The sequence below is a fragment of the Talpa occidentalis genome, unplaced genomic scaffold, assembly GCF_014898055.3.
Source record: "Talpa occidentalis isolate TD23 unplaced genomic scaffold, MPIMG_talOcc4v2.1 talOcc4.13, whole genome shotgun sequence".
NCBI lineage: Eukaryota > Metazoa > Chordata > Mammalia > Eulipotyphla > Talpidae > Talpa > Talpa occidentalis.
Genome location: NW_023601322.1, coordinates 92579428 through 92595515, shown reverse-complemented (window position 1 = coordinate 92595515; position 16088 = coordinate 92579428). Strand labels below are relative to the sequence as shown.

Genomic DNA, 16088 nt, shown 5'->3' with positions numbered 1-16088 from the left:
GTGGTGTGGAAGTGTCATATCAGGCTGAAGCCAGAGACACAGGGGTGAAAGAATTCACCAGACACAAAGCGTAGAACAGAAAAGGCAGATTTATTGCAATACCCTGCAGCAGAGCAGGGGTATACATCTGTGTGGGAAAAAAGGATTTAAAGTTCATTTTTACATTCTAATTTCTGGGCTTTCTTACTTGGGGTGCCAGTTTGCACCAGTTATCTGCTGGGATACCTTACCTTGGGGGTTGCCTTTGACACAGAATGTGTCCTTGCCCTGCTGCTGAATCCCTAGAGGAGGGCTGGCTTTTCTGATCAAATTGTTGGGCCCAGGGCCTGGTTTCCATGGCGACATTATCTATTCAAGCCCCCAAACTTGCCTTCTGGGCAAGGAATGGGGCCTTAGTTTTTAAACTGATTAAATGATACCCTCACATACACTTGGTTTTCTGCTAGGTGGGCATAATTAAGTAGAAACCCTGAAATTCTAGCACCATACCCCGTAAATCAGTAAGGGCTAATGTCAATATAAAAAAAAAAATCATTAATTGGATTCACGTTTTAGAGTGAAGCTGTATATATGGCAAATACAATGAATACTAGTGTTTTAAAACTCAGTGGTTTAAAACATGGTCCAATTCTAAAATAATTTTAATATTTAATAGACATAGACTGGCACACTTAGCCCAAAGCAAGCTATAGAATATATTATGTAAATAAATTCAACAATAATTATAAACTATATTAAAATGTCTAGAATAAGATTAGAAATAGTCTCAGTGATCAGATGTCACTCTTATCCTCAACCCAGGAAATTTTGTTCTATATGGAATCACATGACTGTAATGACATCAAATTTTAAATCCTTATTTTAACTATTACCTTTGGTTTCAACATTCTAATTAGTCAGCAACTGAAATGCATAGTAAAGGAGTTTATTGGTAAATTAGTAAATTAGTAATATAAAAAAAGAGAAAATACAAATGAAGATGCTTATTACACCAAAGGAGAACTTAAAGAGTATCAGGGATTCTTTTGTTTTAGCTTTTATACTTCTTTCCATTCAGGTTCTTTCCTGAAAAATTAATTTCCTAGGACAGAAATCTGACTTCAGGAGGCAGAGGCTAATCCACAGTAATTTTTATGTTAACTGTTTAAAGCAATAAAATATATATGTATGTATTTGTTGGGAGTTCATTGAATATTACTTATTAAATAACTTCAGGTTTAGCTTCAGAGTGTTTGACACACATCCAAGAAAAACATTGAAATATTGATTTAGGCAGCTGGACTTAGTCCCACCAGTTCTGGAGAAAATTCTCCACTGAAAACCATTTGAACTACCAGCACTTAGTTGAGTAAGTGCATAGCTACATGGGCAAAAGTAGAACGTTAGGATCTAAGAGTAGAACAGATCCGTGAAAAGCAATGCAAATAAAGAGTAGAAGAGGAATGACTTCGTGCAAAATTATTTCAAGAGGACTAGTAGTAAATTCATTCTTAATGTGCAAATTCACTGTAGAATATTTACCAGAAATTATTTACAGAGAAACACAGTGGCATGGGCAGTACTAAAGGGAAAGAAGTTTGTCGATTAGCAAGACAAGAAATTATATTCGTCAGATGGAAAAATAGTTAAGAGGGACACAATTAATGGGGACTAGAACAAGATGAGATGATAATTATCAAATAAAAATAATTTCTTTTCATTTTTGTAAAATTTGTGAGAACTTTGCAGAAGTTGGATGACGAGTTCTAGCATCTTTGTGGCTCGTGGAGGTAACCTGGTGAAGTCCAGCAATAAAGGAAAGACACCAATTATGGGTGTACGAGTCTTTTCAAAAGACACAAAGTTGGGGCCTCCCTGGTGGCACAAGGGGTTAAGCATCAGCACTATGAAGCACCAGTTGGATCCCAGGCCAGGGAGGCACTTGGCACAGCAGACCCACCCTGTCTCACCCACTGCTCCCCTCAGCAGTGTATTTCAGTAGTTCTGCCTGTTTTGCTCCTCACTCTGTCTCTGGTGAATCCTCTCAAACCCACCCCCACATCTCTAGCCTGTAGCCCTGTTCTTGTATGCATAAATAAGACACAAAGCCAATAAATCCTATTGATATGCCCCATCTCTACTTACTATAACTTCAAGACAAACAAATATTTAAGCCAAGGGTTTATGTGCGCCCTGAGTGAGAATGGAAAGATTTCCCAGATTCATCTCACAAATACTGAATTAGTTCTTTGGTGTTAATTGCAACAATTAATACAACTCTGTTGCAAAAACCCCAATGCCTTTGTTTAGTTATTCCCAAGAGTGCAAGGAAAAAGAGCCATGTTATTGAAACCAATTTCATGGTAAAAATGATTTTTAAAAATTGTACTGAAAATGATGCTTCATTAATACAAATCAATAATGCAATTTGACTGCTAAAAAGCCTAATGTAATCTCAGACTGCACTAATTGAACCGAAGCATCAACACACAGGAAATCGTATTTCTAACATACTTGAGTTTATTAAAAAATTACTTTAAAATATATGTATCTCTAGCACATACACTTTGAGAATGAAAGCATGCTAGACTTTACCACATAAGAGAAAATTAGAAATCACACAACAGCTAAAGCAGTTTTTTCCTTGTGATTCTGAGCTGGAGCTACTTTGCCTGATTGTCTGGAATGTTATTTCTCCTATAGTCTCACGAGGATCCTTTTGTATAGGTTTTAGCTCAAATATCACACCCCAAAAGATGAATGCTTTGATCACTCACTGTATCTAATAGCAATGCTTCTTCATCTTGTTTATTGATAAACATAAATTCATAAAAATATACATTATTTGATATTCCTGTCTCTATATATTCCCCATCTAGAGAATATACTTTACGAGAGGAGAAATTTTCTCTGCCCAGCTTATTCCTATATCTCCTGCCAAGCACTGCACTTGGCACATAGTAAGTCATCGACATCTACAAATGAAAAGTGCTTTAATAGATTGAGGATATTTGGGCTAAAGAAGTTTAAAGGGAAATAGAATGCTTCATTAAAATAGTCTGTATTATTCAGAATACACATGAGTCAGAATACTTTTCATTTGAAAGGGGACGCATTTCATTTCAATACAGGGAACTATTTCCATACAATTAAAATATTCTTCCATGGCAAGAGTTGCCTTATGCAGATGGAATAAGACCAAAAAAAAAAAAAAAAAAAAAATTCAAGTAGAAACTACATGCTCATTTGTTCATTAAACTGTAAAGGCTTGAGAAATGGCTGAGGTGACCTTTAAGAATCCTCGAAACACTTAGATCTTACTGTGATATAATCCATAATTTGCTGCACACTTTTACTTCAAGAAGTTCTCAAAAACATTACCAAGCAGTATAATATTCTATGCATCCCCTTAGGTGCAGCACCAGACTATTAATACTGCATCTCTTGGGCCTCAGTGGTGGCACAAAGGGTTAAGACACAGCACTATAAAGCCATCTGCAGCCACCGCAGAAAAAGTTAGATGCCTGGGGGGGAGGTCGGGGGTGGGGTGGGGGAGTGACCAACATGGCACAGCAGACCTCTCATGTCGTGCCCACTGCTCCCCTCAGCAGTGTATTTCATCAGTCTGCCTGTTCTGCTCCCCTCTCTGTCTCTGGTGAATCCTCTCACCACCCCTATAGGGGCAGGAAAAGACACTGAGCAGGTTTTCTGATCCAGCAGACCGGGTAAAGGAGGAGTCAGAGTCCTCAGTGGTTTTTGCAGGTCTTTGATATAGATTTACCAGGCATATGGTAGGGAGGGGTGCTGGGGGTCTGGGAGGCTGACAGCCCTCCCAGCCTCCAGCAAATTCTCACTCTATCTGGGCTCTCTCTGGCGTTCTCTCTGCTTCTCTTCTTCTTCTCTTGGCTTCTGCTCATTCTTGGCTTCTGCTGGCATCCCCATGACTCCACCCTCATAAACTCAGTCTCTCAGCCCAGGTGTACCCACTCCAGGTACCTGCCATCAGGCATGCATTCAGGACCACAGGGTTCCCTCATCTATCTTAATGGCGGGAGGGCAGAAAAGTCTGATACATTTCACCTACCCTATAGCCCCCCACACCTCTGGCCTGTATTCCAGTTCTTGTATGCACAAATAAATAAATCTTTAAAAAATATATTGCATCTCCTCATAGAGTTGAAAAAAAAAATATTTTCATGAACAGGGGAATAAACCTAAACACACAGTTAACCAAAGCCAGAAATAACTGCATTACAGGTTTCCCTGCCCTCCCAGCTAGAACCAGGATGAAGCCTCTCCTGAGTGGAAATGGTGGAAGCAAAGAAGCAATAACCCTTCCCTTCCAAGTAAAAAATGTTTTAACCCTCCCAGACTTAAAGAATAAACTAGCAAATAACCGTCAAACCTAACATAAAACTCACAGAGTCAAAGCTGGATGCAATGACAAAGACCCAGTGTGCAGAGAGAAGCTCCTGGAGAAGGAGCTTGGCGGAGCTTGAGCTGGGGCAAAACCTATGTGGGGCGCAGGAGACCCGCGCAGACGCAGTGAGACTGGCGCAGGCGCCTTGAGGTCCACGCAGACGCACAAAACTCGCGTCCGGCACAAAACTCGCGCAGACGCAGTAAGAGCCACGTGGACACTTCAGAGCCCACGCGGACCACACACTCCACACAGACGTGGTTTTTGCTTTTCAACTTTTGTCGTAAAATGTCTTCACCTGGCCAAAACACGGAGCCAGAGCTTCCTAAAAGCAAAGTGGCCCCTCACAGACTTTCAGAAAGCTTGGACACCTGCCTTGACTGAAATTCTGTGGCGGGTATGGTTGTTCTCCTTGTTACTCGATGGTGTTTTTTCGACTTGTAAGATGCAGAACTATATATAATGATGTTATCCCTAAATTCAGGCAATTTTTCAAAACTGTTTTGTTTCCTGTTGCCTCTTCGTCAGGAAGGATGTTTATCCATGTTCTACTTACCCTGTTAAATTGAACCCCCTACAAGGTATCTTTCTATTTGATAGATTTTTTATTTGGGTTTCCAAGTGTGCGTTTGTTAGTCAGGGTTATTCTCCTTAGAAGTAACAGAAAATTACTCAGTTATTTCAAGCCAAATGAAGACAATTTACTGGCTCATAGAACTAAAATTCCCTGAGGTAAACCTGGCTTTTATCAGCTGAATTCAACAGCTCCTTCTTTCTCTCCCCACCACCTAACTGGATATTCCTTTATTGACTTCAAGGCAACACAGGCCACCGTCCAGGGAATTATTGAATTCGTTATGACCTGCTTCCCCATCCCAGCAAAAGTGAATTAATCTTTTTTTTTTGAATATTTATTTATGCATACAAGAGCTGGGGTGTAGGCCAGATTGTGGGGGTGAGAAGATTCACCACAGAGTGGGGAGCAAAAGAGGCAGACCTACTGAAATACACTGCTGAGGGGAGCAGCAGGTGAGACAGGAGAGGTCTGCTGTGCCATATGGGTCAGCCCCCTGGCCAGGGACCAGACAAGTGGCTGGCTGTACTTGCTAGCACTGTCTTTAACCCCTGAATTAATGATGCCCCTGAATTAATCTTTTCCAAGATTTCTAGCAATTCCTGACCTTTGACTTCTATTGGGCCAAATTGAGTTGCATGAATTATTCTGGAAAGAACTGAGTCTGAGCCAATCCTATCATCCTGAAACAGCATGAACTGACAAATGGGTGGTGAGAACTTTGACCTCAAGAAGAAACAGCTGCCAGGCTCAGTTACTGGAAGAAGGAGAGATATAAAACAATAGCCAGTAACACAATAGCCATTCAGAACTCTGCCTGCAGTTGGGGACTTAGTGAAGTTACCTTTTTCTTAGCTTCACAGCCCTAATTTCAAAATCAAATTTTCCATCTCCTTCATTTTAATTCTTCTTTTTAAATCGTCTCCTAATTTTTCTGTTTCCTGACACAGTCTTCCTTCCCTTATATGCTGGTTTATTTTCATTGCTCATTTGTGGTTCCATTATACCCTTCTTGATGCACAGTGATCAAACCACATAACCATTTATATAAAAGTACAGGATAACTTTCTACAAGTTTCTGATGGCTTTCAGGCAAGCCATTTCATTGGTCTTTAAAATTGATGCTGAACTTTTCTCATCTTCTTACAAAACAAATGAAAAAAATTATTTTTATTTTATTATCTAGAATTCTGTTCTAATATAATTTTACAAGTGTTCATTTTACAGATGTGTTACATTGGAGTTGTTCCAACATAATGTATTTGTTTATAGACCCCAGATTTTCTCTCGATAGATAGATAGATAGATAGATAGATAGATAGATAGATAGATAGATAGATAGATAGAATGGTAGATAGATTACCACATTTGATCTAGATAAAACTAGTCATCCTAATGGCTAATATCTGAAAGATAACAGTTAAAAAATGATGGTTATAGGACAATCTTATTTTAAAAAATGATGGTTATAAGGACAATCTTAAAACCCTAAGGAATTTTGTAGATCTTTATTATAGATTGCTCTAAACAGCATACAATATATACTACAGAAAAATTTCCTTTAGCCATCAATTTCTCTCATCAAAGTTTTCCAGGAAAATTCCAGAGGAAGAACACTCACCCCCGACCCCACACACACACACAAATCCTCAACTAGTGTCTCTCCCCTGCCTAATACACACACATTCCACATTCTCTTACCACACAACCTGATTTCTCCCCATCCACCTCTCCTTTGTCTTGTGTCTCCAAGCATCTGACCTAACCTGACGGAAATCAGTCTTTGTTTCTGGGTGATATTTGAGAAACTGTTACTTGGTTATAATTATGAAAAATTACTTGCCTTGTTCTTAATAACCAGATTTCAAAACATTTTAGGTTACCCTGAAATTTGAGATTTCACAGTCTATATCCTTCAGAAAATATATTAAGATGTAAAATGAGATGATTATTAGCACCAATCACTAAGAAATCACCTTTAACAAATCTTCCATCTTAACTTCATGGCATGTATCCTGCAAACAGACAGTGTATAATAAAAGTTAATACTGGAATCAGAGCGATGTAGAAATGTTACACATTTCATCTCCCTTATCTGTAACATAAAAATATTAATTTAAGTCTCATAAAATTGTAAGGAGCAATTGATGTAATACATGACACATTGTAAATATTAAACACTGGGGTTTAGTATTTCTTATCTGAAGTCATAAACTATTGCATTATTACACAGCTATCAATGAGCCCCCAGATTTGAAAGCATTACTAGAGAGTATTAAATATTTCCTCTTTATTTTTTCCTAACAGAACACACATTTTTAACATTAAAATGTTAGAGTTCCCACAACAGGTTGATTTTTCTCAATAACTCTTCATTATAAGTTTTATGCCCTGATTTGAAATTCATAACTTTTTGATTTTACGTAGATTCATAGCCAAGTATAAGGATCAGAGTTCTGAACTCTCACACTTCTGAAATACCACTTTATCATAAAAACAGGTTTGAACAATGGTCACTCAAATGACTTTCTCACATTCCTTCAATGAATTCCATGGATGCTGACACATCCCAGTGGCCCTTGATGATTTTGTTCATTTTCCCATCTGTTGTGCTTCTAAAGCACACATTTCTTATTTGCTTTGTTACTTTTTATATTTTATTTTAATTATTTATTTGACTAAATTCTTGTTTTTTTTTAAAAAAAGATTTATTTATTTGTTTATTTATACAAGAACTGGGGTACAGGCCAGATGTGTGGGAGGGTGAGAGGATTCACCAGAGAGAGTGGGGAACAGAACAGGCAGACTGAAGGAATACACTGCTGAGGGGAGCAGCAGGCGAGACAGGAGAGGTCTGCTGCACCATGTGGGTATCTCCCCGCAGGACTGGATCAAATCTGCACTGCAGAGGTGGCAGACAGCTTCACAGCACTGCACTCAACTGCCTGTGCCACCAAGGAGGCCCAACTAACTTCTTGTTTTGATTTGGTTTTCCTTGAAGAATATTTTCCATTCCCTCATCCCTTCATCATACTTCCCAAAGCTCTATCCTTAAAATGGGTGCGTGTGCACACGTCTAGAACAATGAGGAGGTGATCAATGTTTAGTGAACGAACGGCACATCCAATACTAAGCACAATTTGATAAAGTTTCGAGGTTCATGGTAGAAACCACCCGCTAACACATTGCCTACGAAGGACTGAAGTCATCTTTTGCCATTAGCTCTTTTTCCCCAGTCTCGCACTTAATCTCAGGTCACTAGGTTATAGGTCCTTTTTCCTCATTTTAATGAAAGGACTACAAGGGGAAAAAAAAAGAGCATTTGCTAATATCTGTGAGAGAACTGTGGAATTAGATACTGAAGTGAGGACAAATGAAGTTGAATAAGATAAGGTAAGTATTGTGGAATTCTGCTGTGAGTAATGTATCAAATCAAGCAGACAATGAAAAAAAGGTGGCTGTGACGATTATTGTGAGAACACGTGTTATAAAAGATGTTTGCTACAAAGTCTAATCAGATTTTATTTGCATTGGTAGGTTTCCATTGGGAGAGGATGGTCAAAGTACTGATTTATGCATCTTGAAAATAGTAAAGCAGCCCAGACCAAGGAATCAAGAAATAGGTAAATGAAAATTTTCTTTGAAAAACAAGGGGGAGGAGAGTGTCAGTGAATGTGGTGGAGGACTGTGGGTACCTTGGTGGTAGGAAATCTATAGTGACTGCACCTAAAGGTAGAAATCCTATATTGTGAAACAATAAACAAGGATGTTTAAAAAATAAAAAAGGTACATAAAATACACAAAATCTAATTAAATAAACAACTCACAAATTCCTCCTAATATGCTCCTGAAAGACTTTTGTCTTTTAGTTATTATATAACATACAGTACAAGAGATTCCTGAACTTCTTTTATTATTTGCATTTGCTACTTTCTCTGATTGTATATCAGTTCAACACGTCACAGCTAGATCCGTCTGCTCAGCCAAAATCTAGAAGAATTAAAAACTTCTTTTCTACGTTAGTATTATTGACTTAGGCTATTTTTATGTCGTATGACAGTACTGATAACATTTTAAATAGATATTCATGACAGTATTTTCTTAGAAATTTCTCTTCCTCAACACAGAAATAGAAGATCATTCAAATAAGAATATGGAGCTCTCAAAAATCAATTGATAGAGAAATACTATTTTGAAAATTGTTTATTATGATAAAATTTATTGAGAGCATTTATGTGATTTGTAACATCTATTAATGTATGTTATCACAACACACACCACCATGGTACCTACTATCTTCACTGTAGTCCATTGAATCACCTCCTCATATATACCTTTCTCCCATTCTGAGCTCCATCTTTCTGGTACCCTCAGTTCTGTAGACATAAATACCATTTGTAATAGCTCTCTTTTCTGGAAACTATGTTTGAGTGAAACACACTAAAATACTACTTTTTGAAGGACATGAAGGACATTTTAAGGCATCTTAAAATGTAAAGAATCCAATGAATGCCCCCTCATACACCACTACAGAACTCATACAAGTTAACAGAACTATTGAAATAAGACTCAGATTCATACAAGAACCCGTTCCTCTCTCTCTAGTAAGTGCTAAGAATTATATAGTCCAAAATTAGAGAATGGACTAAATAGCTCTCTCTCTGAAGAGGTGCCATATCCTGTAGTTTAAAAAAGAGGTTGAAACAACTAAAAAACATCTTTGAAGTTGGAGTGAGAGCTTCTTCTCACAGTAATACATGAAAAAGGAGCTTTACGAATACTTTAACTTGTTGCAATTTCCTATACACATAGATATGCGTACCAGACTCACACCTGGAGAAATAAGTTTGAATTACAAAATTTCAAGGATTATCTTGAATTTGAGTTTATCAGAACATGCAGGAGCAATTATCACATAGCAGATGAGAAACACCGAAGCCAAGTCATGGCAATTTTGCCTAAAAGTAACAGGAGGAAGGTTAAGAAGGGGATTTCAGCAGAAAAAGACTTAGTGAATTGAAATCACAAAATCAGGAGCTGATGGGAAAATATAACTGGTCAGGTGAAAACTCATGAATGTCCTTGAAGAGTTAGTTTTAAAGACCTGCAAAGTACAGAGAAATTCAATGTCAATAGCACCAATAAACTGTGAAGTAAGAAAATTGCTTCCCTTTTCTCTTTTATTCCCCATTCCCTTTTGCACTACAGCAGCCCACTAAATTCTACTGAGAGAGTAGGAGGGTAAAAACCAAGGCAGGAAATAGAAAACAACCATATGTTCAGTCCTTTCCTTAGGAATGCTTTTCCTCTAGAAAACTCATTCTGTTGGAAAGGACAAGATTTCCTTTTGAATGCATTTGTTAGCTTTTTTTTTTTTTTTAAGATTTATTTATTTAGGTGCAAGCAGGCCTCTCCTGACTTGCCTGCTGCTCCCCTCAGCAGTATAGTTCAGTCAGTCTGCCTGTTCTGTTCCCCGCTCTGTCTCTGGTGAATCCTCTCACCCCTTCTGTGCCTCTGGCCTGTACCCCGGTTCTTGTATAAATAAAAATTAAATCAATAAATAAAATAAAATAAAATAAAATAAAATTCATTGACATGCCAAACAGCTAATTATGTAAGATTGGGCTACTAGAATATAAGTAAAATTATTAATAATTTGTTTGTATATCAATCCCTAAACTTCATCACTGGCTATTTTATTTTTTATGTTCACAGTTAAAAATTAATGTTTATGGTAAAAAAATCACTAATGGTCGAATGAATGACTAAATTAAAATGAATGAATGAGTTATGTAAATGAATAAATAAATACATAAAAAATAAATGAAATGCACCTGAAAGAAAGGGCATCTATACAAACGTGCATAGCAGTGGCTACTTTATTCTTATTAATGTAAAAAAGGGTGTAACCTAAGCTTTCTATGATCAGAACTGAAGGGGAAAGGATAGGAAAAAAAGACTTCCACACTCAAATAGACTGTGGAACACTATATTTGAGGCTATTCAGAGTATTTAATGCAGCTAATTTAACACTATGAACTTTTTGTCTTCTTCCTGAGAATAATCTGATTTTGTGCTTCTGTGAATACAGGGTAGGAAAAATCTTGCTTTACTCAACTCCCATGCTGAGCGTGCAGAGAAATAGGAGTTAGAAGAGGAAATTGTATTGTAGAATTCAGAGTAAGTGAGAGGGTAGGAGAGAGACGGGCTACATCATTATTTGTGGGTGATACATCATCTTGGAGGACATGCCATTATGTTCATCACTTACTCTGACTTGGTCCTAGATATGTAGCAAGAAATGTACACGAGTGAATGAGTGTGTGAAAGTTAGTTTCAAAAGCTTATGAAAAGTAAGTACATGAAAAACATGGAGGCTATTTAGCCCTTCTTTTGAACTAAATATTAAAAAAAAAAAGTGAAATGATTACCCTTGATGATATCAAGTGTCATTTTCAGATGTAAAAATGGAGAAAGTCTGTTTTCATGCTTGGACAGTTATGAGCATATTGGAAAGAAAGCATTTTGTTTCCATTTGGAATTAAAGAAGGGTGTCTGTGCCAGATACAAAGCACTGCTATAACATAGAGTGTGAACACCCATTACCATTCACTTAAGCTGTCATAAATAAAAATATTTTGAAAAGCATTGATTGCATTCTACTAACAAGAAGCATTTTTCCTGCTTCCTGAAATTTTCCTAAGACCAACTAATTTTAAATCCAGGAAATACGAAGTTCTAAGATATCATTTAAAATTAGCTCCTTTTGATTTCACTCTACCTGTCTTGTGTCTACTCTGGTTTATGTGATTTTTAGCTACATGAATCTGAAGGTAGGTGTTTGTTTTGAAATTTGGTGATTTTGCCATTTGAAGTAATGAAGTAAGTCAAGAATGCAACACAACTAGGCCAATACTGAGTTTAAGAAAATGGTAACAAAGAAAGTGTGCATCAAAAGAAACAAGGGTGAGTGTCACTGCAGGCTGCAGGAAACAAGTCAGCATTTTCGCACAATGGCTTGTGCACCGAGTATACAGTAGGCATTCTTGAGCTCATTCAGGCTTGCCTATTATTAGATGCAGATGGCAGTTGTATGACAGTTTCAGGCTGATCACGAGGACTGAATTTAAATATAAAGGCATATTGCAATTCTTCTGAGGGATGCAGTGTGGCAGCCAGAGAGCAGAGCCTGAGCAATACAGGTGAGGAAGATGCTGAGAATAAAGTGACTCCTGGTGATTAATCACACATGTCAAGAAACAGCCAAGTGAATCTGCTGAATTCCACAAAATAAGGGAACTGTTGTGCCCCCGACAATACAGGACCCCCAATTCCTCTGATACCATTTACTGTGTGTGTTCTAATGAATGTGGCACTGGTAAGGGGTATTAATTGAAAAGTTAGAATTCGACAAGTATAAAATAATTTGATATTCTACAATAAAGTTGCTAATTTTATTGTAATTTAAAAATAATAAAATAAGCAATAATCATTTTTTCTACATAGTTTCAAAACTTTTTATTTTGTACTGTGTTTGGAGGTATTATTTTCAAGTGTGCTTTAGCTCCCTGATGATTATGATTCCTATTCAATCATTGTATAAGTTGAATTAACAAGTAACTTTTTGTATGTCAGTCTCCACTATCTAGAACATGGTCAAGAAGCAAGTGGGTGGGGAACAAGAAGCAAGAAGGAGGTATAGCTAGCCACACAGAGTTCTGAACTTTTACTCATTTTATTGACAATAAAGCAATAGTTGTACTTAATAGACAGCAAAGTTGTACTTAACAACTTAATTTTTTTTTTTTTTTTACTCCTATCCCACTTCTTGGTCAACAAGAAGTCAAAAGCAATATTCTTAAAAGGTCATAGAGGAAATTTCTACTTCTGAATATAAGGTAGCAGCTTGCAGCAAAATAAGTACAATCTTTGCGAAAGAAAAATCTGCCTCTGCCAGTCAGGATTTGAGGATACCAAGGAAGGAGAGGTGAATTGATGTTCTGCAAACTGCTTTAACTGTAGTACATTTGCCATTTCTTAAGGAGGCCAGAAAGGCTGTGAGGTCAAACACAGCTGCTTTTAAGAGGATGGAAAATGAGCAGAGCTTTAAATAACTTTATAATTCTGTGGAAAAAGTAGAGTTTAGAGCTATAATGATAGTCAAATTTGAGAGACCAAAATCTTAGGAAAATTAAAGCATAGAAAAGTTAAAGCAAAATCTTGTGATCATTTGCCTTTGGTACATTTGTTGGATTTTTAAACTACACATAGATAAATGCCAAAAAGCTAAAGAGAATGCTGCCTAAATAACTTATATCATGTGTGACAATCTTAAGATATTGAAGAAATTTGCAAACAAATATTGGAAGACATGGCAAGTAGCTTAAGTGTGGAATGGATCAAAGTATTCTGAGTCACTAGCTATTCAACATAAGGGAAAGTGAATACTCTGAAGCAAAATAAAAAAAGTTAGTTGGAGTTCCTATAATTATTAATGCAAAATGTTCCACAATCAAAATAATACCCAGCAAAGCACTGGAAAATAAAATATAACCCAGGAAAGAACTAGGCATTGAATTTACTAAGGATATACTGTAAAGTAAGTGTAATTTAAGTTGAAAAAATTGATATAAAGAATAATTTCACCCAAGAACTGGAATATACAAAAATAAAAGAACTAATCTAAAATAAACTTTACTGTTTAAAAATGTAAAAACCAAGAAACAAAATTATGGATATAACATATTTGATACAGCAAAAAAAAAACCAAAAACCAAAAACCAAAAATCTGCATGAAAAGTGAAATGATAGAAAATAAATAAAAGACTAAAAAATAGAAAAATACTAAGAGGGTCATAAGAAATAAGAAAAAAAAAAAAAGAACAATCTTTAATTTGGTTTCTGCTGAATGGAGAAAGAGAACAGACAGAACAATATTTAGTAATGGCCATAAGTGACAAAGGCCACTCAGCTTGCATGTAGAAACCTCTTGAGTGTCACTTGACTTTTATAGATGAAAAGGTTAGATGAATTGTTGATATATGTTTATAGTAATTAATACTTTTCAGTGTTTTCAGAAATTTGTCTCTCCTAGCTCATGTATGATGGAATCATGACAGATATGTTTAAAAATATTTTCAGCAACAGTAGAACAGAGCTTGAGAAAAACTGAGTGTGTTGTATAGTATGTTTTTGGCTCTAATGCTCTAGAATTTGACTTCTAAGGGCAGGAGGTATATTTTTAAAATATCAAATATTTGAAAATTTGATATGACTAAGAAATTATAGTTGATATAGTTTATAAAGAGCCCTTTTATTTTATAAATATCTTCTGAAGGAGTTTTGATTTGACACCTGGCATTTGTCTCAAAATCAGAAGTTATTGGCAATATAATGCCAATATTCTAGTAAATGATCTTGTTTTGGGTTATTCTGAAATGGATGTGTACAATTGTTAAAATTCACCAAAATCAAAAGATCTTTTCATTTTAGCATATACAAATTATATCTCAATAAGAAAAAATAAATAGCAAAAACTAATTAGCAAACTTAAAGAAAATAATAAAGCTGAAGACTTATGTTATCTTAAACAAGATACACATTAACGACAATGATGAAAAGTGTGTTTTGGCATAGGTTTAGAAGTCTGGACAAGTGGAAATAATAAAACAATGAGAAACAGATTTAAAAATGTAGACTGTCCTGATATAGCTAATTTATCCTGTGGTGAAAATAAGAAAGCATGGTCTTTTTAGTAATACTCATGGGCCAACTGGATATACATGAAAGAAACACAAATCTTATACTTAACGATAAATTAATCAGTTGGTTCCAAATGGAAAACAAATGTAAACTTGAAAGGCAGAAAAATAGATCTTCCAGAAGAGATCATAAGTATCCTTGGCATAAGCAGAGCTTGTTTTTAACTAGATAATAAAAGTGCTAAAAAAAGAAAAAAATAAAGTGGCACTACTTTAAGACCTGTTTATCAAAAGAAATCATTGAGGAAATGAATAAGTAACACATAGACTGGGAGAATATATGTGCAATATTCACACTGACAGAGATTTATATAGACACTACATGATATCTAAGTTGCCAAAACAAAAAAATGTAGAATGCAGTTGATTGTTAAGGAAAGATTCCATGGGCATTACAAAGAGGGGATCCAATGGGCAATCAACATATGAAAAGTTCTCAACTCATTAACCACAGGGAAGTGCAAATTGAAATCCATTGCTACCATTACTAACCTCCAGAATATTAAATCTTTGAGACTATTGTGCTGACTTAGGGATAAACTGTGAAAAGATAATCCTCAAGGGTCTAACCTCAAAATCCAGCCTCTCTAACAGTGCCTGAAAGAGTCTGATCAGGAACAGCAAAAGTATAAGAGAAAACAGGGCTTTATCTTTAAATATAAATAAAGTGCTTCAAGAAGGAGAAAGTGGCCAAATTGGGAATTTTGCAGCAATTAAAATAAGAACTAGAATAGTTTGTTATATCTGCTAAAAAATTTGATGCTAAGAGTTTCAGTGATAAAAATTTCTGTAGTAAAAACCAGATATGAATGCATTTTGGTCAATGTTGTTCCACATTGGGCACAGGACAGATTGGAGATCTTTTGATTAAAACAAAATCAGGGCTATGTGCTAAATAAAAGAGTTAAAAATCTTTTTAGTGCATTGTTGAAATTTATCAAAGAGATAAATAGACTTGATTAAAAATAAATTTGAACCAGAAAGCTTGATAAGAAAGTGAACACCTAAGCTAGTTTTCAGCCTCTTTCTGACAAACCCCGGGACTTGAAGTTATCTTTAATCACTGCAATAGCATGAAGAACAGAAGATAAAGCTGCTGTTCTCCCCAAGATGCAGAACTGAATTAGAAACCCTAAATAAAACAATTCCCTAATAACTTAATGAAAATTAAATTTCAGTATACAACAAGGAAAGCTTGCAAATCTTAGTAACGTTTGGAGAGAATAATTCTTTTTTCTTTTTCACTTGGGGCGAAAGATGACTTTTGCTTGGGGTGATAGACGTTCTATGAATGATTAATGTATTCTAACATACATATGAAAAAAAATAAGGTTCACTATCATCTTGCTAAATG

At 36.0% G+C, this 16088-nt stretch overlaps 1 protein-coding gene and 1 long non-coding RNA gene across 2 annotated transcripts in view; one reads left to right on the top strand and one right to left on the bottom strand.

Moving 5' to 3' along the window:
* Nucleotides 1-16088, bottom strand: part of NDST4 (N-deacetylase and N-sulfotransferase 4) — a 309699-nt gene that overhangs the window by 256031 nt on the left and 37580 nt on the right. The window lies entirely within an intron of this gene.
* Nucleotides 4614-16088, top strand: part of LOC129145654 (uncharacterized) — a 92434-nt gene continuing 80959 nt past the window's right edge. Inside the window, exons 1-2 of the long non-coding RNA XR_008551542.1 lie at nucleotides 4614-4796; nucleotides 8511-8596. This is a non-coding gene — a long non-coding RNA (uncharacterized LOC129145654). The remainder of the gene's footprint in view (nucleotides 4797-8510; nucleotides 8597-16088) is intronic.